This window comes from Parambassis ranga, chromosome 12 (genome assembly GCF_900634625.1).
Source record: "Parambassis ranga chromosome 12, fParRan2.1, whole genome shotgun sequence".
NCBI lineage: Eukaryota > Metazoa > Chordata > Actinopteri > Ambassidae > Parambassis > Parambassis ranga.
This window is the reverse complement of record NC_041032.1, coordinates 13854451-13880336: the sequence shown is the minus strand read 5'-3', so window position 1 is coordinate 13880336 and position 25886 is coordinate 13854451. Positions and strand designations below refer to the sequence as shown.

Here is a 25886-nt window from a genome sequence, read left to right as displayed (position 1 = left end):
GCTGTGTGACAATGTGAGAAACGAACAGAGGGGGTGTTTTTTTTTTTTTAACTTCCTGCTGAGATTTCTATCGTCAGACAGGTTCGACTTGATCTTAAAACATGCGCTGTCAAAAAGAAAAAAAAAAAAAAAAAACACGGGCACACGCCTTCCAAATTGGCACATTAAAGTGAAAATGAGTGCCAATCATATTGATCATATTGTAGACGTGTTTACATGCTGATTTATTATTTGTTTATTGTAATATTTGTGAAAACAATGCACCGTTAATGCACATCCATTACTGTTCATCATAATATCACAATACATTACAACAAAGAGCAGCATGTTTCTAAATGATCCTGCTGCTTTCTGCATCCTGCTAAGTGTAAAATCGGTTTGTCTTCAGTGTTGCCAGACTTGGTTAAACGGTTCATTCAGTAGCTGTTTAGTTGTTCTCTCCTTAAAGAGGAACGTGAGATTAAAATGATAAAAAAAAAGCACCTCAGGGTGATTGTATAAGCAGGAGATGTATTCCAGTGATTGTGGAGCCGTATTGATCCTTTCCGTGTAGAAATGTGCAGCTTTGACCTCTGTATCAGCGCCACCATCATTGTGAAAATGGCAACCCACTGATCTCCTTCATCATCTCCAGGAAGTTTGTAGGGCAGGTTCAAATCCACATTCCAGGATGACACCAGAGCACAAAGGCTGTTGATTTCATTTTCTCAGACCATTCTGACATTCAATTTTCTATTAAGTGCTAAATGCTACAAACAATTCAGACTTGTTTTTGGATGATTACTCAAAAAAACACAGATGATCAGGTTTACTTTCCCAGTTATGTGAGGGAAACTGTGAATATACGGGTGGAGCTTTAATACAAACAAAAATGCATGAAACCTCAAGTATGATTGTTGTTGAAAGATTTCGGGCTTTGTCTACTTAGGAATCCATTCTTGGATGTGGTAGTGTGTTTTTATAGCATAATGACATCTGTCTGCGATGAGTCCCTGCCAGACTTAGAGCAGAGTTCAGCTCATGAGAATCCTCTGGGTGTGGCAGTGTGCTTATCAAAACAGTATTTGCACTGCAATGAACTGACAAGACTACAAATATAGAAATAATGACTGCAAGAGTGATACATAAGTGAAAGTCATTTTAATCCTCTGTGAATCAGCTTTGATTTCTGTGTTGTAAAGTCTTTTCTAAGGTATTTTAATCCATCTATTGGCCCCATCACCAGGAAAATGTCATGTCAGATTGATATTTAAGTCCTTCAGCATCAATATTTGCTAGTCCTCTGTGTTGTTTGGGAGAAGGGCTGGATACCATGGTAGCTGCTGTTCAGTGTTATAAATATGTGTTTTAACTGAAACCTGTGAGTAAAAAGGAAACTGAAATTCACACCGTTCAGCTTTTGGGGAAGAATGATGAGACTTTACATAGCTATGTGCCCTCCTGTCATTATGTGAGGAATCTTCACGTCAAGGAGAGATAGACGACAACAACATAACCACAAGGCTGTTGTAAATATTGTGTAAAAATATTGTGCTTGTCAGTGTGATCTTTGTTCAACCAGTCAGACATTGTTTTGGTTTTTACCTTTGCCAAAATCATCATGTGCTACTTTGGGAGGGAACCCATCTTTCATCATGCGAGGATGTGTTGTTATATGACTTACACTATTTGTATTACAAAATCAACCAATACACATTTATGATGCTTGCTTCAAAGCTGAGGGCGATTACTCAGAAGTTTGTGGATTTGGATTTTTGGTAGATGGACAGAAGACCAAGAATAACAGGTGTTTGTTTGTTTGTTTGTTTTTTCATGGTTCTTTAGTTGAGTTGTACAACATTTTGAGACATCCAGCAGTCTTTGGCAACAGTGAGACTTCTGGGGGTCACCAGGTTTCATAAAGGTATATCTGTGTGTCGTCTGCATAGCAGTGAAAGGAGACAGTATGCTTTTGGATCATTTGACCTTGAGGGAAGATAAAAATAGACACAGCTACTGTAGTAACCTCCCAGTTCCCAAAGAATCAATAAAGTTCAGTTTCTTTGATGCCCAGCAAAGTAGTTAGTTAACATATATAAATTAATATGCACTCAAAAAAAGACGTCATTTGCGCCTAGAAATCAGAAGGTCCGTCGTGATTAAGAAGGAATTTCTAATAAAAACAATCTTTCTGTGCTGATAAAATGTGAAAGTAAAAGAATGAAGGGTTGCTGTCTGACACACACCTCTGTGGGGAAAAACCTCTGCTGACATTTCCTCCACAGAACGGCCAGGTGAAACAATCTGACAAATTTAAACAAACAATTGCCTCAATTAAAGGCAGTGCTGTGATTGAACACACGCATTCAACGTCACCAGTGAGCTGTGATATTTCCTCCACAGCAACAGATAGACCTTATATTTATTACAGGTTCAGCTACATTAATGCTGTTTTCACACAGCACACAGTGTAATTATGCTCTAACAAAGGGACTAATTTCACCTTTGCTGCAGTCAGAGCAGTTAAAGCAGGAAGTCTCTTTGAACAAACTCAGCAAGGTGACGTCTCACATTTGCAGTTAGTGAGTCAATGTTGTGATCAATGGATTAAAATAATGTGCAGCATGTGTTAATCCCCCCCCCCCAGGTTCATATCACATATCTCTCTGTTACATGAAGATTTCGTATTGATTTCGAACTGCTCTTTAAAACAGATTTTTAATTGTAAAAACATGTGGTTGTTATGTGTTATGTGGTCAAACATGTCAGACTGTGTAATGAGCAGGTTGCTCACAGACAGTGCAACAAGACATCACATCATATGATGTATATATAAAATGTATATATAAAATACACACAAAATATAAAAGAAGACAAGGAACTTAAATATTTATTTATTAAGTTTATATGCGATATATAGAGAGAACGAGAACAACAATGCAACAAGAAGGTCACAAATAAATGCTGAATCAAGCCTTCACATATTTACTGTGTTTACAACATTTAAAAGTTTACAAGAGTTAGAGAGTTTAGCGAAATGTCAGCAAACTATTTCTGGATGGACACACACAACACATAAATCCTCTCCATGGCAACAATCTGGCTTTTTTTCTTCTTCTGCTGACTGACGCTTGTTGGTTTTATGAGCGTCCAGGCTGAACTGAAGTTATTATCTTTTAACAAAAATAGCAGCTTCAGGCGTGGCTTGTCTTTTTCTTCCTCTTAAGCTGCACTGATCAGCTTTTCTTTGTCTTCTGATCTCTATATCTACATATATATATGTATATATATATATATATATATATATCTCCATATCTAATCAATACGGTATCAACCATGATTTTGCATGTACACAGGTACAAAGTGGAGAGAGACAAACAGCACAAAGCATGCCTATACGCAAAACAACATAATCAGTGTACTGTGAAAAGCAGCGGTAAAACGATTGTCAGATATAGTGTGTGAAAAACCAGTTTAAATGGTTGCTGAAAACCAGGAATGAAGGTGACAAAAGATGGCTGTGATTGTGTGTGATGTACTTTTGTAACAGGGGATTTGGATAGAAGGAAATTGGTGTCAGCACAAAGAAATGTCATAATCCTCAAATAGAACCATTATCTGCAGGAGGCCTCATTTCATCTCTGAAAATGTAGGAAACAAAAAAAAACACATGCCAAGTGGGCCGTGTCGGTAAGTTTACAGCTTAAATGAAGGTTTGTTGTTTTTTGAGAGCCCTGAGATACCAAATCTACTTTCATTATGATGTGTTGGTGATATAACTTGCATGTATATATATGCGCTTATTGATTCATCGTGAAGCACTGTTTAAAGAAGTGGCAGCTTTACATTGTGATAAAGTGCATGAGTCGATCCACTACTCCATCAGAGACAAGAGATAACTAGGAACTAGCACAGAGTCGATGCTTGCCTTGACGGAAGAGCCAGATGGTTTATGCTTCATGTTAGCCTAGCCTGCACACCATCATGCTGGTTGGTTGTTGGATGATTTCTATACTGTTATTACCATATGTACGGTATGTTTAAAATGTACATTAAAGTGTCTGCTTGGACTTCCTCTTTTCAAACCCTTATGTGGCCATAGCTAGCATGCTGCCTATAGGTTTTTATCTGCTTACATTTATTGTCATGCATTTGTTCAAATAGGTTATAATAAATGACCAATAAATTACAAATTAATTTCAATACGACACATGGAAATCAATAAAATAAAAGTGTGGAGCTGTGTGTTAGTCACTTAGAAGGCATTTCTTTCCTCCAACTGCACTTGCCAAACATCTTTTTGTTGACAATCGCCTTGATAACTCATTAGCTTGTTGGCTGCTGCATCACTACATTTCTGTAGCAACACTGGCAGCACCTGTGCATCAGTCGAACAGCATGAAGACAAAGCAGGAATGTGTGAAGCATGTTTGTCTGCATGTGTGTAAAGACGCATTTTGCTTATTGTTAATAGAGTTTTTACACCCGATAATATAACTAAGAGTGACAGAGAGACAGGAAGCTACTCACCAAGTGATATTCAGGGTGCAGGAAGCACACGGTTTCCTGGTGTGTGTGTGTGTGTGTGAATTATGTTCAGTGTGGCAGGATTTCACTTCAGGATCTGTTGATTTTTAAAACGACACGTAACTAAAAGTCATATTAAATACAGACAATGAGTCTTTTTATATCTTTGTACCTTTGCCAGTGCAGTCTGTGCAGGCATCCATGTGGGCTGGCACTTGCTGGAATAATGCCAAGAAAACCTGTCACCCAAGATTATAACACGATTTCATCCGATAGCACTGAAGGGTTGTATTTAAAGGGGCAGAGAGTGCATTTGTTTTAGTTTATGATTGCAGTTTGACACACATAAAGTGAAGCAATTCCACTAAATATATAAGTGCACTGAAAATCAGGTGCTTCAGCCGTTCTGCCAGCCATCATTTAGGTCCTTTTTGACCACAAGGGGGAGCTGTGGCTCAAGGTTTCATGTTGCTGTGCTTGCAAGTGAAACACCCATGTGACATAAAAGAGGTGAATGTGCCATATACCATCAGAGTAATCTGTAATGTAAACCTACTTTTAACACAGAGATCTGAGGTAGGCTACACACACACACACACACACATGCATACTCACACACGTTAAACACGGAGAGGATTCGTACAGCTGATAACATTCTTTTCATTGTTACCTCATCTGCATAAGAATGGAGATCATACACTCAACAAAAATATAAACGCAACACTTTTGTTTTTGCTCCCATGTTTCATGAGATGGACTTGAAGATCTAAACTTCATTCCAGATACACAATATTACCATTCCTCTCAAACATTGTTCACAAATCTGTCTAAATGTGTGATAGTGAGCACTTCTGCTTTGCTGAGATAATCCATCCCACCTCACAGGTGTGCCACATCAAGATGCTGATCTGACATCATGATTAGTGCACAGGTGTACCTCAAACTGCCCACAATAAAAGGCCACCCTGAAATGTGCAGTTTTGTCTCACAGCAAAATGCCACAGATGCCACAAGCATTGAGGGAGCATGCAATTGGCATGCTGACAGCAGGAATGTCAACCAGATCTGTTGCTCGTGCATTGAATGTTCATTTCTCCACCATAAGCCGTCTCCAAAGGCGTTTCAGAGAATATGGCAGTACATCCAACCGGCCTCACAACCGCAGACCATGAGTAACCACACCAGCCCAGGACCTCCACATCCAGCAGGTTCACCTCCGAGATCGTCTGAGACCAGCCACTCAGACAGCTGCTGAAACAATTGGTTTGCATAACCAAACAATTTCTGCACAAACTGTCAGAAACCGTCTCAGGGAAGCTCAACTGCATGCTCGTCGTCCTCATCGGGGTCTTAACCTGACTCCAGATCGTCGCCGTAACAGACTTGAGTGGGCAAATGCTCACATTCGATGGCGTCTAGCACGTTGGAGAGGTGTTCTCTTCACGGATGAATCTCGGTTTACATTGTTCAGGGCAGATGGCAGACAGCGTGTGTGGCGTCGTGTGGGTGAGCGCTTTGCTGATGTCAATGTTGTGGATCGAGTGGCCCATGGTGGTGGTGGGGTCATGGTATGGGCAGGCATCTGTTATGGACGAAGAACACAGGTGCATTTTATTGATGGCATTTTGAATGCACAGAGATACCGTGATGAGATCCTGAGGCCCATTGTTGTGCCATACATCCATGAACATCACCTCATGTTTCAGCAAGATAATGCACGGCCCCATGTTGCAAGGATCTGTACACAATTCTTGGAAGCTGAAAATGTCCCAGTTCTTGCATGGCCAGCATACTCACCGGACATGTCACCCATTGAACATGTTTGGGATGTGCTTGACCGGCGTATACGACAGCGTGCACCAGTTCCCACTAATATCCAGCAACTTCGCACAGCCATTGAAGAGGAGTGGACCAACATTCCACAGGCCACAATAGACAATCTGATAAACTCTATGCGAAGAAGATGTGTTGCACTGCATGAGGCAAATGGTGGTCACACCAGATACTGACTGGTTCTGAGTCCCCAGACCGCCAATAAAGCAGAAACAAAATGCACATTTCAGGGTGGCCTTTTATTGTGGGCAGTTTAAGGTACACCTGTGCACTAATCATGATGTCAGATCAGCATCTTGATGTGGCACACCTGTGAGGTGGGATGGATTATCTCAGCAAAGCAGAAGTGCTCACTATCACACATTTAGACAGATTTGTGAACAATGTTTGAGAGGAATGGTAATATTGTGTATCTGGAATGAAGTTTAGATCTTCAAGTCCATCTCATGAAACATGGGAGCAAAAACAAAAGTGTTGCGTTTATATTTTTGTTGAGTGTATTTGGATTTACCTGGTGCTTTTGTTGTCTCAGATCCACAGACCTCGTCGTGTGTGTAATGGAACTCCTCCCGCCGCTGATAATGCATTTTTTGTTCTGCAGCGACACCTTTAAAAAAAAAAAAAAACAGAACTCTAAACGCTGCCTCTCTCCTGCTTGTCAGTAGGAATGTAAATTAAAATTTCAGAGGCAAATAGTTAGATTGACACCAGATACGTTTGGTGATCTGCTGCAAAGGTCATGCCAAAGAGGGGCTCCAAATGTCAAACAGCCGTCTCTGAAGTTTAAGCCTTTGTAAGATCTGATGGATTGATATTCTTTTCCCGACTTCAAAAATGTCACTGTACTGATATTTTGATGCAGAATATGCATTTTATATCCAATAATGGTAATTGGGCATTGATGGACATGTGTGTGTGTGTGTGTGTGTAAATTCGAGCAAATAAACCTGACCTTTCTGCCCCTAGTGTCCTTTCAAACATAGATCAAATTTTCAACAGTGATAACACCCGAGACACACAAACGGATATGCATGCTGGTAAATCTCTTATCACCACCATCCAGCCCAGGAAAAGCTCATTCTTGAGGGTTTTACTTGACAGGATGGCTCTTTTTCCATTTTTTGCTCTCTCTCTCTCTCTCTCTCTCAGTGCCTGCCTAATTGGGGTAATGATACATACAAACACAAATGAGCACACACAGATTAAAAGTAGCTGATTATTGTATGTCAGTTTAAAGCCATCTGCTGTGATGACATCACCCTGAGCTGCAGGCCAGCCAAAGCTAAGCCTAAATTAGCAGACAAGTGTGAAGGAGAGGCCACACGATGGCTGGAGGATGCTGGGAAATGAGGAAGGTGAGAGTTGAAGAGGTGAGACTGTGGGTAAGTGCTTGTGTGATGCTATCTAAGAGAAGAGAAATTAGTCAAAGAAACAACTTGTGTTTATTGTAGACTGTATATAAAGATGGACAACATTACAGCTCCCCAAAAGTAGGCTCAACACTTCTTGATCACCCCCTGGTGGCTGGCTGCAGTATAGGTCATAAACCCTGCCCCCTGTGGTGATATAATGTGCATATATATATGCGCTTATTAATTCATCATGAAGCACTGTGTAAAGAAGTGGCAGCTTTACATTGTGATAAAGTGCATGAGTCGATCGACTACTACATCGGAGACAAGAGATAACTAGGAACTAGCACAGAGTCGATGCTTGCTTTGACGCAAGAGCCAGATGGTTTATGCTTCATGTTAGCCTAGCCTGCACACCATCATGCTGGTTGGTTGTTGGATGTTTTCTATACTGTTATTACCATATATATGTTTAAAATAAGTTTCTGCTTGGACTTCAAACCCTTATAAGGTGGCACCATCCACAGCTAGCATGCTACCTAGATCGCCCCCTGGTGGCTGGCTGCAGTATAGGTCATAAACCCTGTGCAGGTTAGCCTTCATTCATTACATACATATATTCAAATATAAAAATATAGCCTACGTTATTCATGCTGTGCATTTTTCCACCTCACACATGAAGACATCTCAAAATTTCAAACAAATCTCGTATTTATCAGGATTGTTATCATTGCCTGCAGTGTGTTGATTTGTGTAACAAGAGACCGAACTGACATGCACTGCTTTCATCAGGTGAGTGTGAATGCTTTTTGATTTGAAGGTTTCTTTTACCTTAGACCGAAATAAACAAGAAGCCTTTCAAGTAGGGCTTCATCTTAAACGCCTTTTGTTTAGCTTTCTTTCCTGCGAGCTGGTACATTTCTTCTGTCAGGCGTGCAGCATGAAAGAAATCATTTTCTGATTCAAGCAGGAATGAAGGCGCTTACTGGAGTTCAATGGAAACGAATACAAAAACGAGCGCCGTGCATTTCTGAGAAATAGTTTCAATATATGATGAAGTGACAGCTCCATGGTCATTTGAGAGAAAAAGAAGAAGTTTGGTGAGATTTTTATATATAAAAAAAAAAAAATCTCATGCATCTTAGTTGGTCGTACAATTGGAGAGTGTGAACCTTTCCTCCTCCTCCTCCTCCGTCCTCTGCTCCTCTTCCTCGTCTCCTGCTAGCTGGTATCCAATCATTAGCTGGTGCATCAGGACACCCACCACTGCACCCAGGAATGGGGCACAGATGGGCACAAAGAACCAGTATGTGTTTGCTCTGTAGCAGAAATAAAACAGGGAAAATAACAATGTGAGTGTATGGTGTTGTTTCAGAATTTACCTCTTGCAACAGGCTTAAATAAAATATGAGTGAAGAGATGCTACAGAGATGCAGGGCTACCAGCCAGAGAGTGTGTGACTCAGTGTTAGGGAAGCCATGCTAATATTATATTTTAATAAGATTGAAGGGATTATATTTGTGTCATGATGTACACACAAGTTTTGTCATAGCAACATATCCACACATAGAAAATGGAGCCATCTTGGATTTTAAGGTTGAGGATGCTGAGCTTCTTCTGGCTTTTTCCAGTAGTTTGGGTCACCCTGTGCGGTACTTGTGTGAAAACCTCTCCGCCCCAGCCTGCCAAAGCCGTGAAGATTCGCTGGTGGGGGTTGACGGAGTGGATGCCCATCGACAAGCCAATGACTAACACCACAAAACCAACAGTGAAGGCCGCCAAACGGCGAGGGATTGGATTGTCGTTTGGCTCCATGATGGCCAGGATGCTGTTCCAATAATCTGAGACTCAGGTACAACAGTCTGTTATTCTTTATGTTGACACCAACTTATGACAATGGCTCATGAACGGGTTTGTTGTGAAAAACTAAAAGCTGCCATCACTGAACTCCCACTGCCAATATGTTTAATTGATGGTGGAAGCTTGGCTACAGCACACACAGTGTAGAGCGTGTAGTAAAGCTTCCTCTGCACGCTGTGACATGTCAGCATGAGTGTGCAGCAGCAACAGCAGCACTCTCTAGTGGCCGCCCCAGCTGTCAAACAGGCAGCATTGCCACATGATGTAACAGAGTTGAAAAGTTACACTCAGTGTGTTGCTGTTATGTGCGGTGTAGTTCTTAATAGGACCCAGGCGCAGACAAAATAATGTTCAACAAAAGGGGAGCTTTATTTAAAGCCAACACAAAAACCCAGTCCAGAGGAGCAGGAGAACTAAAGCAAGGCCACTGAACACAGTGCCGGTCAAAAACGCAAAAAGTACAAAAAACACAAAATAACAAAACCAAACCTGAGGAGGGCAGAAAAGCATGGAGGAAGAAGGAGGACGATGAGACGGTGAAAGGCAGGTGATCACAAGGGAGTACACACGGGGGTGCACACGGGGAATCACAAGGGAAGAACTGACAAAGACAAAGGGAAGGCACAGGGCTTAAAAAGAGGAGAGACGACACAGGTGAACACAATTAGGGAGGAGCTGATAATCAGGGAGGAGGCTAGAGGAGGAGAGAGGGAAGGACTGAGGAGCAGAGAACAGGAGGGAGGAGCAACAGAAGGAGAGAGGGAAGGACTGAGGAGGAGCAGAGAAAGAGGAGGGAGGAAGAGAAGGAGAGAGGGAAGGACTGAGGAGGAGCAGGAGAGAGGGAAGGACTGAGGAGGAGCAGAGAAAGAGGAGGGAGGAAGAGAAGGAGAGAGGGAAGGACTGAGGAGGAGCAGGAGAGAGGGAAGGACTGAGGAGGAGCAGAGAAAGAGGACAAACACTGAAAACTAAATAACAAAATAAACAATATAATAAAAGACAAGGAGCCATGACCCTGGCTCATGACAGTACCCCCCCCTCAAGGGACGGCTCCCAGACGTCCCTGAAGGAAAAATACAACAAGAGTACAAAACTGAGCCGGGAGGGTGGGGGGAGGTCCGGAGGAGGGACCAAAACAAAATTACGAGACCAGAGTTCAACACAAGGTGACCCAATGGGCAAAAGTTCGGGAAGAAGATAAAGTTCATAAATGGCCAGGGGGCCAAAACAGAGTCAAACTGGCCAGAGGGCAAAAACAGAGTCCCAAAATGGCCAGGGGGCAAAAACAGAGTCCAAAAAATGGCCAGGGGGCCAAAACAGTCAGGGGTTTGGGACCTTCTGGGTCCTGGCAGTTGCCCAACAGAGGCAAGGAAAAGGGCAAAAGGGCCAGTGGGGCAGAGTTGCGGGCCCTCCAGGGTCCGGTCGGAAGCCCAGCATGGACAGGGGTGAGGACCCTCCGGGGTCCGGGTGGCAGCACAGCAGGGACATGGCTGAGGGCTCTCTGGGGTCCGGGCAGAAGACCACCAGCGATGGAGACGCGGACCCTCCAGGGTCCGGGCGGAAGACCACCAGCGATGGAGACGCGGACCCTCCAGGGTCCGGGCGGAAGACCACCAGCGATGAAGGCGAGACGGACCCACCTGGGTCCAGGCTGAAGACCAGCGAGGACGAGACGACAAACCCTCCTGGGTCCGGGATGAAGACCAGCGAGGACGAGATGACGGACCCTCCTGGGTCCGGGCTGAAGACCAGCAAGGAAGACGAGATGACGGACCCTCCTGGGTCCGGGCAGAAGACCAGCGGAGACGATGAGGCTGACCCACCAGGGTCAGGGCAGAAGGTCGGCGGAGACGATGAGGCTGACCCACCAGGGTCAGGACAGAAGGTCGGCGGAGACGAGGCTGCGGACCCTCCAGGGTCCGGGCAGAAGGTCGGCGGAGACGATGAGTCTGACCCACCAGGTTCAGGGCAGACAGTCGGCAGAGATGAGGAGGCTGACCCACCAGACGAGGAGGCTGACCCTCCAGGGTCAGGGCAGAAGGTTGGCAGAGACGAGGCTGCGGACCCTCCAGGGTCCGGGCAGAAGGTCAGCGGAGACGGTGAGGCTGACCCACCAGGGTCAGGGCAGAACACCAGCGAAGACGAGGCAGCGGACCCTCCAGGGTCCGGGCAGAACACCAGCGAAGTCGAGGCAGCGGACCCTCCAGGGTCCGGGCAGAACACCAGCGAAGACGAGGCCGCGGACCCTCCAGGGTCCAGACAGGAGGCCAGAGCCGAAGACGAAGCAGAAGACCCTCCAGGGTCCAGACAGGAGACCAGAGCCGAAGACGAAGCAGAAGACCCTCCAGGGTCCAGACAGGAGACCAGAGCCGAAGACGAGGCAGGGGACCCTCCGGGGTCTCGACAGGAAGCCAGAGACGAGGACGAGGCTGCGGACCCTCCGGGGTCTGGACAGGAAGCCAAGGCAGAGGACCCTGTGGGGTCCGGACAGGAGGCCAAGGCAGAGGACCCTCCGGGGTCCGGACAGGAAACCAGAGACGAGGACCCTCCGGGGTCCGGACAGAAAACCAGAGACGAGGACCCTCCGGGGTCCGGACAGGAAACCAGAGACGAGGACCCTCCGGGGTCCGGACAGGAAACCAGAGACGAGGACCCTCCGGGGTCCGGACAGGAAACCAGCGAGGACGAGGATGCGGGCCCTCCGGGGTCCGGGCAGAAGACCAGCGAGGACGAGGATGCGGGCCCTCCGGGGTCCGGGCAGAAGGCCGGCAGAGACGAGTAGGCTGGCCCTCCGGGGTCAGGGCAGAAGGCCGGCAGAGACGAGTAGGCTGACCCTCCGGGGTCAGGGCAGGAGACCAGAGCCGAGGACCCTCCGGGGTCTGGGCAGGAAACCAGAACCGTGGGACTGGAGACCAGGGGCGAGGAAACCTCGGTGACTAGACCGGTCACAAAGGCTGAGGGCTCTCCTGGGTCAGGACTGTGACCCAGGACCGAACAGGAGGCTAAGGCTGAAAGTCCAACGTAATCTGAATAGACTATCCCCAGTGTCAAAGTCAGAGCCACAGCTGTTCCACAGAATAAAAAATCCAATGTCTCGTTAGACAGTTCACAAGGGGCAGCACAGGGAAGACCACCCTCGGGTTGCTCGGGAGGAAGTGACCTCGCCAGAAGCCCGCCCTCAGACGGAGCGGGGAGGAGCGACGTCGTCTGGAGTCCGCCCTCTGACGGAGCGGGGAGGAGCGACGTCGTCTGGAGTCCGCCCTCTGACGGAGCGGGGAGGAGCGACGTCCTCTGACGGAGCGGGGAGGAGCGACGTCGTCTGGAGTCCGCCCTCTGACGGAGCGGGGAGGAGCGACGTCGTCTGGAGCCCTGCTAGCTCCGACGGAGCGGGGAGGAGCGACGTCGTCTGGAGCCCTGCTGGCTCCGACGGAGCGGGGAGGAGCGACGTCGCCGGGGGCCCGCCTCCGGGCGGAACCGGAAGTGGCGGAGTCACTGGGGGCCCGCCTCCGGACGGAACCGGAAGTGGCGACGTCGTCTGGAGTCCGCCCTCTGACGGAGCGGGGAGGAGCGACGTCGTCGGGGGCCCGCCTCCGGACGGAACCGGAAGTGGCGGCGTCGCCGGGGGCCCGCCTCCGGACGGAACCGGAAGTGGCGGCGTCATCTGGAGCCCTGCTGGCTCCACTGAGGGCGAGGAAGGGGCCTCGGCTGGGTCTCCAGCTGTCTCAGGAACAGCAGCTGGACGCCGACGCCGATGACGCCTACGTCCCCCAGATCTCACACCCAAAGAGGGAAACCTCATGGCCAGCCGAGTCCCTTCGAACAAAGTCTCAAACCTAGGAAGGAGGGCATAATCCCATACAAACTCCCAGTTTGCCAAAAAGAAGTTCCTACGCTCCTCCACCCCCTTTAAGGCAGAAACGTAGTCGAACAAATAGTCTGCTGGGTCCATTATGGTCAGTTCTTCTGTTATGTGCGGTGTAGTTCTTAATAGGACCCAGGCGCAGACAAAATAATGTTCAACAAAAGGGGAGCTTTATTTAAAGCCAACACAAAAACCCAGTCCAGAGGAGCAGGAGAACTAAAGCAAGGCCACTGAACACAGTGCCGGTCAAAAACGCAAAAAGTACAAAAAACACAAAATAACAAAACCAAACCTGAGGAGGGCAGAAAAGCATGGAGGAAGAAGGAGGACGATGAGACGGTGAAAGGCAGGTGATCACAAGGGAGTACACACGGGGGTGCACACGGGGAATCACAAGGGAAGAACTGACAAAGACAAAGGGAAGGCACAGGGCTTAAAAAGAGGAGAGACGACACAGGTGAACACAATTAGGGAGGAGCTGATAATCAGGGAGGAGGCTAGAGGAGGAGAGAGGGAAGGACTGAGGAGCAGAGAACAGGAGGGAGGAGCAACAGAAGGAGAGAGGGAAGGACTGAGGAGGAGCAGAGAAAGAGGAGGGAGGAAGAGAAGGAGAGAGGGAAGGACTGAGGAGGAGCAGGAGAGAGGGAAGGACTGAGGAGGAGCAGAGAAAGAGGAGGGAGGAAGAGAAGGAGAGAGGGAAGGACTGAGGAGGAGCAGGAGAGAGGGAAGGACTGAGGAGGAGCAGAGAAAGAGGACAAACACTGAAAACTAAATAACAAAATAAACAATATAATAAAAGACAAGGAGCCATGACCCTGGCTCATGACAGTTGCAGCTTTTTTGTGAGATTGCATTATAGACACACACAGTACAGCACGGAGGAGGAAGTGACACGCAGGCTATTACAAATGTCTTCAAAGAGAAACTGAAGCAGCCAGAAATGCTGGTTATGGAACAAACCAGAACGAAAAGAGCCACACTATCATGAAGCTTGCTCCTCCCTCAACTTTTTGTGTAGATGGGCGTCTCTGTTGGCTGCTGGCATTAATGTTACTTCCTCATTATTCAGATCAATCAAGCCATCAATAAGTAATTCAATCCAAACATAAAAATGATATGTGTATTATTTAGTTAGTCGATCATAATATGATAGACACGTCTCAGTCTCAATGGTCGCCATCTTGGCTGCACAGCAGGTATGGAGGAGCCTGACAGATTAACATGTAAACAGGGCCTTTGCACAGGATGCAAGTACTCATGGGGCTACATGAACCTGTGCTAACAGAGGTATCTGAGTGTTAGCAGGTTGCTGACTTGTCTATTGAAAGGCCAAATATACACATGAAAAGGCTGCTTTTACACTGACAGCTTGTCTATTGTAGCTATTTTCAGTATTTTAGGGATTATGAGTATTGGCTGTATTATCACATAATTATCATCTGCCCTGTGAGCAGCTGATTAAAGCTTGGCAAACCGCATGAGGCTCGGTGAGTAACATGGCTCAACCTTATAGCTGTTAATGGCTTCTGAGCCGTTTTGTGTGCGGCACAGTTTGATTTGTAATTTGCTGTAAAATTAGTGCAGCACATGAAGTACCGATCCTAGTTTGGACTTTTTCATGTAAAATTTTGCAAAGAACACAGATCTGAAATAACTTATTGTTATTTGTTGTTGTTAATTGTGCTGACAGTGGAAAAAGGTGTGCTGGATAAACTGTTTTCATTGAAGTCACTGTTACCTGATCAAAGAATCCATTAACCAGGGATAGATGTTTGGCCAAAAAAAAAAAATCACAGCTGTTGCATTTTCTCCCACCACAATCAGCTGCCCCTGGCCAAAATCCCACAATGCATCTGGGGAAAATCTGAGCAAATTGCTTTAAAATATTTTTTCCACCATCAATGAAACAGCTTCGTATAAATAGATAGGCTCTAGATAACAATTTAAGTCCCTCTGTCACACTGAATGTTTAGCTTATATTCAGTTTAAATACTAAATTAATAACAATCAAGAAATGTTCATTGTGATTAATTATGGCTTGTATTAGTTGTTTGTGCAAAGAGGAAGCTCTCTGGGAATGCTTTATTTTGTTTACATGCAGTTCCTCAGGCGGTCACTAGAGGCTGCTGGATGTAACAAGCTTCTACCCATTTTTTTGACACCCTGAACGAGGGAGTGCCACAAGAATGTCTTAAATAGGGCTGCAACAAGCGAGTATTTTGGTACTCGGATAATCGCTGATTATTTTCACGGTTATTCGAGTACTCGGATCACACGTAAATGTCATGGTTTTCCCATAGATATGGCTGCAGCAGCATTGCTTCAACCCGCAACCGCCTTCGTACCCGGCACCAAAACTGTCTGTGTCTGCGTGTGTGTCCGACCTACAAATGGCTCACCTGCGTTTCAAACCCAGGGCCTCTTGCGCCCAAAACACTGATCATCCTGCTGCACCACAAGAGAATCATTCTCAATGACATCACTAACGAGTCATCGAATACTAAATTAGTTGTCGATGCATTTTGTCCTGGAATATTACTCAATTACTCGAATAATCATTGCAGCCCTAGTCTTGAATAATTTATTTTACATTACTATGCACACTTGCACTACTGTCATATAACCACAGGAGGGCGCCATTATAACCAGCTGTGTATCTTCATGTGCGTGCAAATGCAAGATAATTAAAGGTAGGGTAGGAGATTTCATTCTGATGCACTTTTTGTTAAATTAGTGTAACTTCTCTTTACAATCCGATAGCAACCGATTAGTTCGGCAGTTTCACATTAAAACGACGAATATTAATCATCTGTGAAAGCTATAAAACGCTAAAAGCCAATCCTACGAGGCACACCTGCGCGGAGTATTGGCTGGTTGTCACTCTCTTCCTGCTCTGAGCGCACCAGAGAGGTACGTGCATGATGGCCGAAGTCACAGACTGGTTGGGAGGTGTGGCTTTGGGGTGAGCTCTGAGAGAAAGGGGCGTGTGTTTACTTTCAAAATCTGGCTGACTCACTGAGTTTTCAACACGTCTTACCCTACCTTTAAGTGTACCAGTGTGTAACCCAGAAAGGCCAGGAACCTCCTCCATGGCTTCCTCCCCAGTAAACACAACGTGAAGGTCACCGCTGGGTTTAGATGACCACCATTAGATGGAAAAACACATGGTACATTCATAGATGTATCAGATTCTGTGTGATTTATCCCGAGCAAACAAAGCACATGGAGGCTGTTTTATCTCCAGCCCCTATTTTCTCAGTGAGACAGAGGAACGCTGTATATTCAGTAGTCTCAGTGGTCCTGTTAGGATGGAAGGTCTCTGTGACACAAATTAAATTGAAGGGATGAAAAGATTCAGGAAGGTATCCTTTTTTCTAACCTTGAAGGGGGTAAGAACTGCTCTGATGGCACACTCATGTGGGCGCCTCGCTTGTATTCACACCTTAATCGTGTCAGAGTTGGAAATATCTAATTATAAGAGCTTATTTTCTCAGCTCCACTGTGTATTAGAGAGGGACAGCCTCATTATAAAGGCACTGAACAAGTGAGCATGAGTGAACTGCAGCAGCTTTTGTAGTGCCGGCTGCTTTTTTGACAGAAGACACCAGAATTGAGAGCTGATTCGCTCACTAGCCTTTCAATTACGGACTGCACAGTTTTCAAGTGAAGGGGTGAGCGCCCCCTCCTCCCTCCGTTTCTCTCTTTTAAACTTTGCATTCTTGGGTCCACTGCCTGCTGCTCTGCCTCCCCCGCCGCCTCTAATTGTCATTCATCTTGCAAACACATCACTGTGGTAAATACTGCACTTCAGATAACTGCCAGTTTACCTTTTGCTGATATTTAGAGGCTGTCAAGCCATCAATAATAATGACTCCCTGTTATGCTGAAGGAAGTTGAAGAAAAGCTTAGTCTTGTGGAAACAGTCTTTGAATGACAGATACTCCATGACAGTGATGCAAGCTGACTCCAGCTCTTATAATTGTCTTTTTTTTGTTTTTTTGCAGTAATAATGAGTATTTTTCTCCTTTTCCCTAACTCATCTGCTTATTTGGCTCAATTTTTATGCCAAATCATCTGTTTTTATTTTTTAAGTGTGTATATAATAGATATATGTTTTAAGTTTTATCTGGTCTGCACTTGAAATGAGGTAAATTGCATTATATCATATAGAATCATATGATTCAGTCAATGCGTTGTTGTTTGGTATTGTATCGCATCATTGCACCTTATAGTATCATATCATAAGTATCACAGGGTTTCCCATTTTATCAAATTGCGTTGTAGTGCATTTCATCAGGGATGTCCCCAATCTGCTCATGTGATCGGAAATCGGGCCCGATTACGTGGTTTCAGACTTGATCGGAATCGGACGTAACTTCCCGATCAGGATTCGCATATACTATATGTATCAGGGTCGTGTCAACGCTAACGAGTTTCTGCGGATGAATCCAGCATAATGCTGCACAGGATGGCTCTCTGTGCCGTGGTGTAGGGGTGTGATTGTTGCCTCAGTTGTGAGACTGGGATGACCCGTTTCCTTTGTGAAAAGTATCAGTTTGAAAGGAAGTATTTACAGTCTGCGGCAATGCGTTTCAGGCAGTTTTTATGGAAGCATTGTACCCGTGGAAAGGGGCAGTTGATGTGGCTGCGATGAGCAGTGAGCGCAACAACAACACACACACACACTCACAGAGTTTTGCTCATGCACACAGCACACAGCACAAGCAATACAGGTAAAATTCCTTTTAGTAACTGTGCTGCCATGCGCAAAGGCGTATCAGATCGGGACTCGGTATCGGCAGATACTCAAAATCAAATGACTCGAACTCAGACCAGAAAAAAACAGATCGGGACATCCCTATATTTTATCATATTATATGGTTATAATATCATGTAATACTGTATTTATTGTAGCATATCTTTTGTATCATTTTATATAATTTCACATTATATCATATTATAAAGCAGGCTGAGAAATGAAGCCAAAGCGGAAATGTTGAAAAATTGCACTTCACCCTGCAGCCTCTAGGGGCCGACTCCCCCTGACCTGAACTCACTTCTTTTCATTATAATAACACTTAAAATTGCACATTATCATGGGCGTGAGGCATATGGCTGAAGGTATGACATCACATGCTGCAACCTATAATTATGTTAATTTAATTAAAATGTTTTTGCAGAAGTTGATGGTGTCACCGTGCACAGTGGACCTTTGAGCTGTCATTATTTTCTCCTTTTTAGTGAATGTTTTAAAATAGATTCTTGAGTTTGTGGAAAATGTGTTAATGTGAGGTGACCACCACCCCTGAGCCAGATTTTAAGAAATTTTGTGTACTTAACAAATATAAAGCCTTTGGGTAACACTGTTGTTGATGGCAAAGCAGCATCATACATCTCTAGTTAACACTGTTTTAAATCCTGTTTACTCAGTAAATAATTCAATCTGGGATCAAGGTGTTAAAACAAATATTCTATTAGCTGTTAAAGAGGATTTGGGATCTCTGGAAACCCCAAACAACAGAACATTAGGGCTGATAAGAGTTTTAGAAACACCTGTGCAACATGAAGTATAGAACATCCTCACCTGAGACCTGGCCGCTCACGACGATCCCAAGTGTTGCAGCAAAACCAAAAAACAAAGTTACCAGTGAGGAATGTGGCGTGGGACCCTTCACTTAGCACCACCTGTGCCACCAAACCACAGCCAAACATGTAGACAGAGGACAGAAAGCACTTCACACACAAATACACCTACTTTTTGAACACATTGGCCCTTTATGACTTCTATTGAGGGATCCGACGTGCAGTGAGGTGAGAAACAGTCCACAGATGGAGTGATTTTTCTGCACTGACAGTTGTAGGAGAACCTTCAAAGAGAATAACAAAGGTCTGACCCCGAGTCAGGAGTCTAGCTGGGCCCTGCTTTTCGTCTTATCCAGGGTGTGTGTCTCTGACCTCGGAGGTCATGGGTATGTTATGGGTGGGCTTTGTGTGTGACTATTGATGCTGACAACAATCTGACTACACCTGCAGAGCAGTCCTTCACAGAAGGCCAGCTCCGACCACGGCCAGCAGAGGGAAAGGTCTTGTGGAATTACGAGATCAGTCAGAGCCGGGCAGCAGAATGACGAATGGCCTGTTGGTAGGTATGCCCTTTTCTTCATATTTCTTTGGTGACTGTGGGTTATTCTTTTATTTTGAAAGAGTCCTGTGTTTTAAAAGGTAAACACAAAATGTACGCAGAGCGAAGCAAATGAACACAAGAGGTTTTGATGGAGGCTTGCAGCTACGTAAAAAGATGTGAAAGCAGCAGCACAGCGGCAGTTAAACTTTCTTTACCTTGAACCAAAACAATAAAAGATGCAATTGAACATCAAACCATCCTTTCAAAAGAGACCCAGAGGACTTTACACACACACAACAAAACTACTTTGTCATCAAACATCTAAACTTTTGCCTTACATGATAACAAGTTCCCAAGAGTCTCTGCACAAACATGTTGGACAAGAAGCACACAGGATTCCCCATGGGGCATTTTTAAAGGAGCTTTTCCACATTTTAAGACGTAAAAAGCTGCAGGAAAAGCAGCAGCGGCATGTTAACTATTTATTATGACGAGCCCACGCATGATGCTTGGATCCATTATGTTCCCCACTCACCTTTGAATGTTGCTGGATGCATTGATTGGTTGGATTACACGAATGGCTTGTTGATTGCTGTGTATTCACTGTCTCCTCTTCAGATATTGAACATCATCTTCACTTTTTTTAATCGTTTAGCTGATTTCAACAGATGTAGATGTATGTCAAGTCATGTCATGTCATTCACAATAAAGGCACCACAATGGGCTCATTAGTTTGTTTACCAGCAGTTTCAAAGGCTAAACTAAAGTCCACATCAGGACGTTGGAGGATCAGAAAACTCCATTAATCCACTGTTTTCTTTTCAGAGTTCAGTTTAGTTTTAATTGGTCGAATCAGCTCTGTCTTTAAAGTTTGCTCGGGTCTTGTTTCCTGCCCCTAAAAACCACACAACAAACCACAGAAACATATCACACAAGTCAGACAGTGTTGTTTTATTTTAGCATCAAAGAGTGGAGATATGAAACTTGGTACTTATGAAACACAACGAGATTCTTCATAATGCAAACATATAATATTAAAATAAGTTTCATTTAATTCCCATCTTTCTTAATTAGAAGTCTACAACAGCACACTTCTTGATTAAATTCCATATAGCAGAAGATAATCTGCAAAACTGTGAATTTGAAATTGCTTTATACTGAGTATAATTAATATTTAGTCATTTATCTGATCCGTTCTGCACCCTGTAGGAGAACTCCAAAAATACTCACCACTACAACCAGGCTTCCCGGGCATTCTGCCAGGGCCTGGCGCAGGAGCACATGCCGGATGTGAAAGGCCAGCTTCTCCAAAAATCTCTTTTTGTCTTCTCATCCTGCAGTTATTTGAATATTTTCTTGGGTTATTCTCTGAGGTTTCACAGTGATTGGTGTTGGGAACTGAGCATCAGCTTTTTAAGGGGAGTCCTACAGGGATCCCTCCCTTTGTGAGAAGAAGAAGGAGCTTGTCTGTATGCCACTCCCTCACACATTTCACCCTCACAGTTTCAGCATTTATCTCTCACGAGGATCCCTAAATGCTGTTAATATATCATTTCCTTTCCAAGCTAACTGATGGTTGTTTCTCTAGCTTCCTCGCCCCACTTTAAAACTCCAATTAAAGATGTAAGTCTTTCTATACATAATTGCAAACATTAATCAAGCACAGCAGCTCATCCTGGGAGACGTAACATGACAAAGGTCCCTGTTCACAGGAATCACACTCACAGCTGTGAAGAGCACTCCAACTTCAGAAGAGATGTATAAATAAACAACACCAGTCACTATATATACTAATACATGATCATCAAGCTGTTAGAGCTGTGTTAAGTGTTCGCACTAATTCCTTCCCACCAAACAACAAAAGCAGCCATATGGGCTTTAACTACAGGATCATGGGGCTTATTTTTCAACATAAGCATTAGAAAAAATCTTTTGCAGAAAGTCTCATTTCAGAAGTATAAGAAGGTGCTAGAACTTCAGGAGGATTCATTTTATATTCTATAACATATATTTTTAATATACTTTTAAACCTTTTGTCAGCACTTTTTCACCCAGAAACAAGTAGTAGGAGTAGATCCAACAGCATCAGCATGCAAGGGCGGCCTTCAGTGAAGGAAAAAGGATCAGTACCTCCGAACCTGAGGCCACGGTCTGGGTTATGTATCCTTGTGTCTTACCTATTCTGAGCTACTGAAAGAATGAGGCTGCAAATATAAGTACTGTGGCCAGGTTTACTGTCTTGAGTGAGGAGTTTGGAACTCTCATTACAGAGTTATTGCTTCTATGCATGGAGAGCAGCCAGTGGTTTGGTTGAGGGTTGAGGGAGTCCTCCAGGAGGAGCTTAGGGGTGGTGCCAGGGACAGGGAGGTCTGGGCATCTCTGGACAAAGTAGTTTGGAGAATACATGGATGGATGAAGTCAAACTTCTTCTATCTGACACAAGCTTCTCTCCGATGGGACAACCTGACTTACAGCACGTGCACCACCCGAACCCATTGACTCATATAAAACAACGATGACGATCTAAGAACAAATCTCAGCAGAGAAACATCAAGAGTCAAATGTATTTTTTTATATAATGCAATTTTTCATATTGCATTGCAACAGCCTTTTTAGACTGATCAACTATCAATGCTGACTTGTGAGCATCTCTCCATAGCTGCATATCAGAATATAAATGTATAATATTAATGAGGCTGGATGAGCCTTCGTCTTCCTCCACACACTGACTAACATGATAAACATAGTTAATCTGTATATGAATATCTGTGGAGGAAATCAGTGCTGATATTAATTAAGGTTAGGTCTGACCTGTAGCTACTAACTTGCTAATTTTTCTTTAACACTAAAGCTCCTCATCAGCATTAATGTGTGAGTGGAGCAGGAGTCAAGGTGTTTAATCAAAGATACTGTATGTTTTAACCTTGCTGTAACATTCAGCCGCTTCTACATGTGTGTGTCTGTGTGCAGCCCTTTTTCCAGCAGGCTAATGCAAGTGTTATCATTATCGGAGAGCGCACTGTAATTAAGATGCTCACATCTATTGCTTGGTTCAGCGCATTAGTGCAATGGGAATGGCCAGAGGAGAGAACTTTGATGGTTTATCTTAGAGGTTAGTTAAAATCGCACCGACTTGCTGTTTTGGCACAAAAGCAGAAAACACCTCCACGATAACCCCGATTAACATATTTATTTACTGATTAAGCTATTTAGATGTTTTTATTTTTTTCATTTTTCTCTGTGCAAAGTAAAGTTTAGATCAGATTCAGCAGCAGACACTCACTCACTCAAAGATCAAACACAAGATAAAAGAAATAATAATAATAAACATATATATATATATATATATATATATATATATATATATATACAGCCGCCTGCTGTCTGAAGAGCCGAAGTATAGAGGGATCTGAACAACATACCAAATAAAATAAATGAGTACTTAAAATATATTGGCACTGGAAAACCCGACCCAACTACGAATACTGATGCAATATTGATGAGGCAAGCTATTTTATTATTATTATTATATATATATATATATATATATATATATATATATATCAGACACAGCATGTCCCAACCAGCGGGCTGTCACTTCTATTAAAATGCCAGGTTTGCTTAGCTGATGCCTCATGCGTGCAAGATAAATTGATTTCTAAAATAAAAATCCGATGTTCACTCTGGTTACCTCGGGGAGGCTTCTGTCATGCTGATTACAATTGTTTGTCTGTGATATTGACATAGGAGAACCAAACACGGAGAGAGAGGGTTAGGGTTAAAAATTGTGTTTGCACTTTGAAAAATTAAAACACACAAGCTGATGATTTATATTTTATATTCCTGAACTTGATTCATAATGCATCGTGTTGTGTTCTATGCGCAAAATCAAAGGTCGTATATTGTTCTCTGTGAAACAGCGTGTAATGCGCTTCAGGGGATCTGCTGCATGTTTTTTTTTTTTTTTTTGCGGGCTGGGAGAGGACGGTACGAGGCGAAGACGAATAGGTATAAGCTTATTATTTACACAGCCATGATTATACCCGGTGTCCTCTGTCGTTCCAGCTGAATAAAATGAGTCCCCATTATCAGCAGATCATATGAAACTTCACGGCTAATGCTAGGAGGTGCTGTGGACACAGTCGGAAAGAGTGCCACTGCATTAGCATAACATCAGTGTCAAGCTCATATCCCTGGATGGAGCTCATCAGCATTCCTGCTGTCCCATTAGTGTGGCACTCAGAATCTGAAATACTCACATATCTGGTAAAAATCACCAATCAGCCAGGTCTACATTATACAGTATAGGCTGCAGGCGTGCTCTAATGGAATTAAAAAAAAAAAAATACAAAAACGCACCACCAACAAGGGTGGATTAGGGGCTGGAGGAGGTGATGTGGTGTAATGATAGTGGGATTTATGTGCAGGTGTGAATGTGGGTGTTTGTTCCCACACAGAGACAGAGCCCCGCATGTTTAATGTGTTATATGGAGACATTATGGTAAGTGTGAGTAAACGCTTCCCACTCGTGAAAACTTTTAGAGAAAACAGCAGAAGAAGAAGTTAAACCTCCAGCAGCTCCGCCTGCACGCTGAGATGTTTCCCATGCGTACACAGAGCAGCATGCGTCTCCGAGCTTTCAGTGCAGGCTAATGAAACCCGAGTGCTGCCTGATGCTCAGCGAGGAGGCATATTCCTCTTAGTTTTTTTTTTTCAGCTTGTCATCACAGCTTGTCTAACATAATGAACACACAGTGCATCCTGTTAATTTATGAGGAGGGGAAAAAAAGAGAGACGTGGATGTCGTAATGTATAAAAAAGAAAGTTAGAATATGTTTTTTCATCATTAATTCATCATAAAGAATGATTTTAAAAAAGCTGCTATAGCACATTAATCTTTATTTAAAACATGTGTTTGCATTAACCATTCATTTAGAATGCAGTTTGAAAACTCTCCATGTGGACAAATGAAGCCCCGCCCAAGTCACATGACCCCCCCCCCCCTCCACACAGCTCACCTGGTTCCTTGCTGCCAATCAGCTCGCAGCTGCCATCTTTCTTTCCTGATGAAGAAGTGAAGCACATTACAACTATGTTAAGCTATAACTTTCACTGAAGAATTGTTAGAGCTTAAAGCAGAGAGAAAAAAGCGTCTTCTCCTCTCTGGACATTAAGAAAACTTGAAGAACATGTGGACTGGACTTTAAATTTCTTATCATGGAGGACCTGAGGACCACTGGGACATTCTGTAACATGGATACTGACAGGGGTGCCACCATGGCCGACAGGAGATCCTCTTCAAATAGTAAGTGAAATGCACACTTTCTTCTGCTTTTGTAGTTTTGCTGATGCTGTGTAGTGTGTAATGTGCTTATGTTGCTGGTTTGCATTGCTTGCCTGGATTTATCTGCATGTGTTGGGCAATTTGCCGCCTCTGTACATCTGATAATGGGTCTTTTAGGTCATGCTGCATACAGAACATTTGACTTGATCATAGAAGTAAAGACACAGAGTTTAGTCCACTCTTCTTCCTCTAAAGTGTTTGATAGATTCTTCACCTACATGACACCACAGTAGTGTAAGAAAAAATCGATTCTGTGATATATCGCGATATTTTATTTGGAGATACTGGTATCGATTCAAGTTGTGGCCAAATCGATTTTTTTTATTATTTATGAGCAAACATTAATTTCAACATCTTACTATTGTGGTGCACACTGTTACTTTCAGCATTAAAAACAACTTGAATGTGAGATACAGTTGCATTGTGCAATGTTCTTATAATTAAAAATAATTATAATTAAACATTTTGTTCTTGTGAAAGATGTATTTCTAGTATTCAGATGAGGCTTTCCAAACAAGCTTTCCATACTCTCTCTATATATAAAATCGCAATAGATACCGTCTTTGTTACAGTATATATCGTACATCGTATTGTATCATGACATGTGTATCGTGATATGTATCGTATTGCCAGATTCTTGCCAATACACAGCCCTAATAGTTTTCTTCCTATAGGATCCATAATGTATGTGCAGACATCTGTGTAACTGCAGACAGCTTTACAGGCAAAGCCTAAAGCAAATATCAGATAATGGTCACAACATTTCCACGCTGCAAAGCATTGTGGGGCAGCAAAATGACACGTCAAGCTGCCTGAAAGAATCAAGAGGCTCGTCAGCCTGCGTCTGTGGAGCAGCTTTGCCTCCTGGCTGTCGATGCTTATTGCTCAGCATTCTTTAAGCTGTCTAGCAGCTACTGTATATAATGATGTTTGGCTGATTTTTTTTTTTTCCCAGGCTCAGTGTCACATTGGTACTTAGCCGAGTGTCCCGTCATATTGTTGTTGCTG

At 43.9% G+C, this 25886-nt stretch overlaps 1 pseudogene; it reads right to left on the bottom strand.

Annotated features, from left to right (window-relative positions):
- Positions 1-8832: 8832 nt before the first annotated feature.
- On the bottom strand, positions 8833-24619 carry LOC114444120 (aquaporin-3-like; annotated as a pseudogene).
- Positions 24620-25886: the final 1267 nt, after the last annotated feature.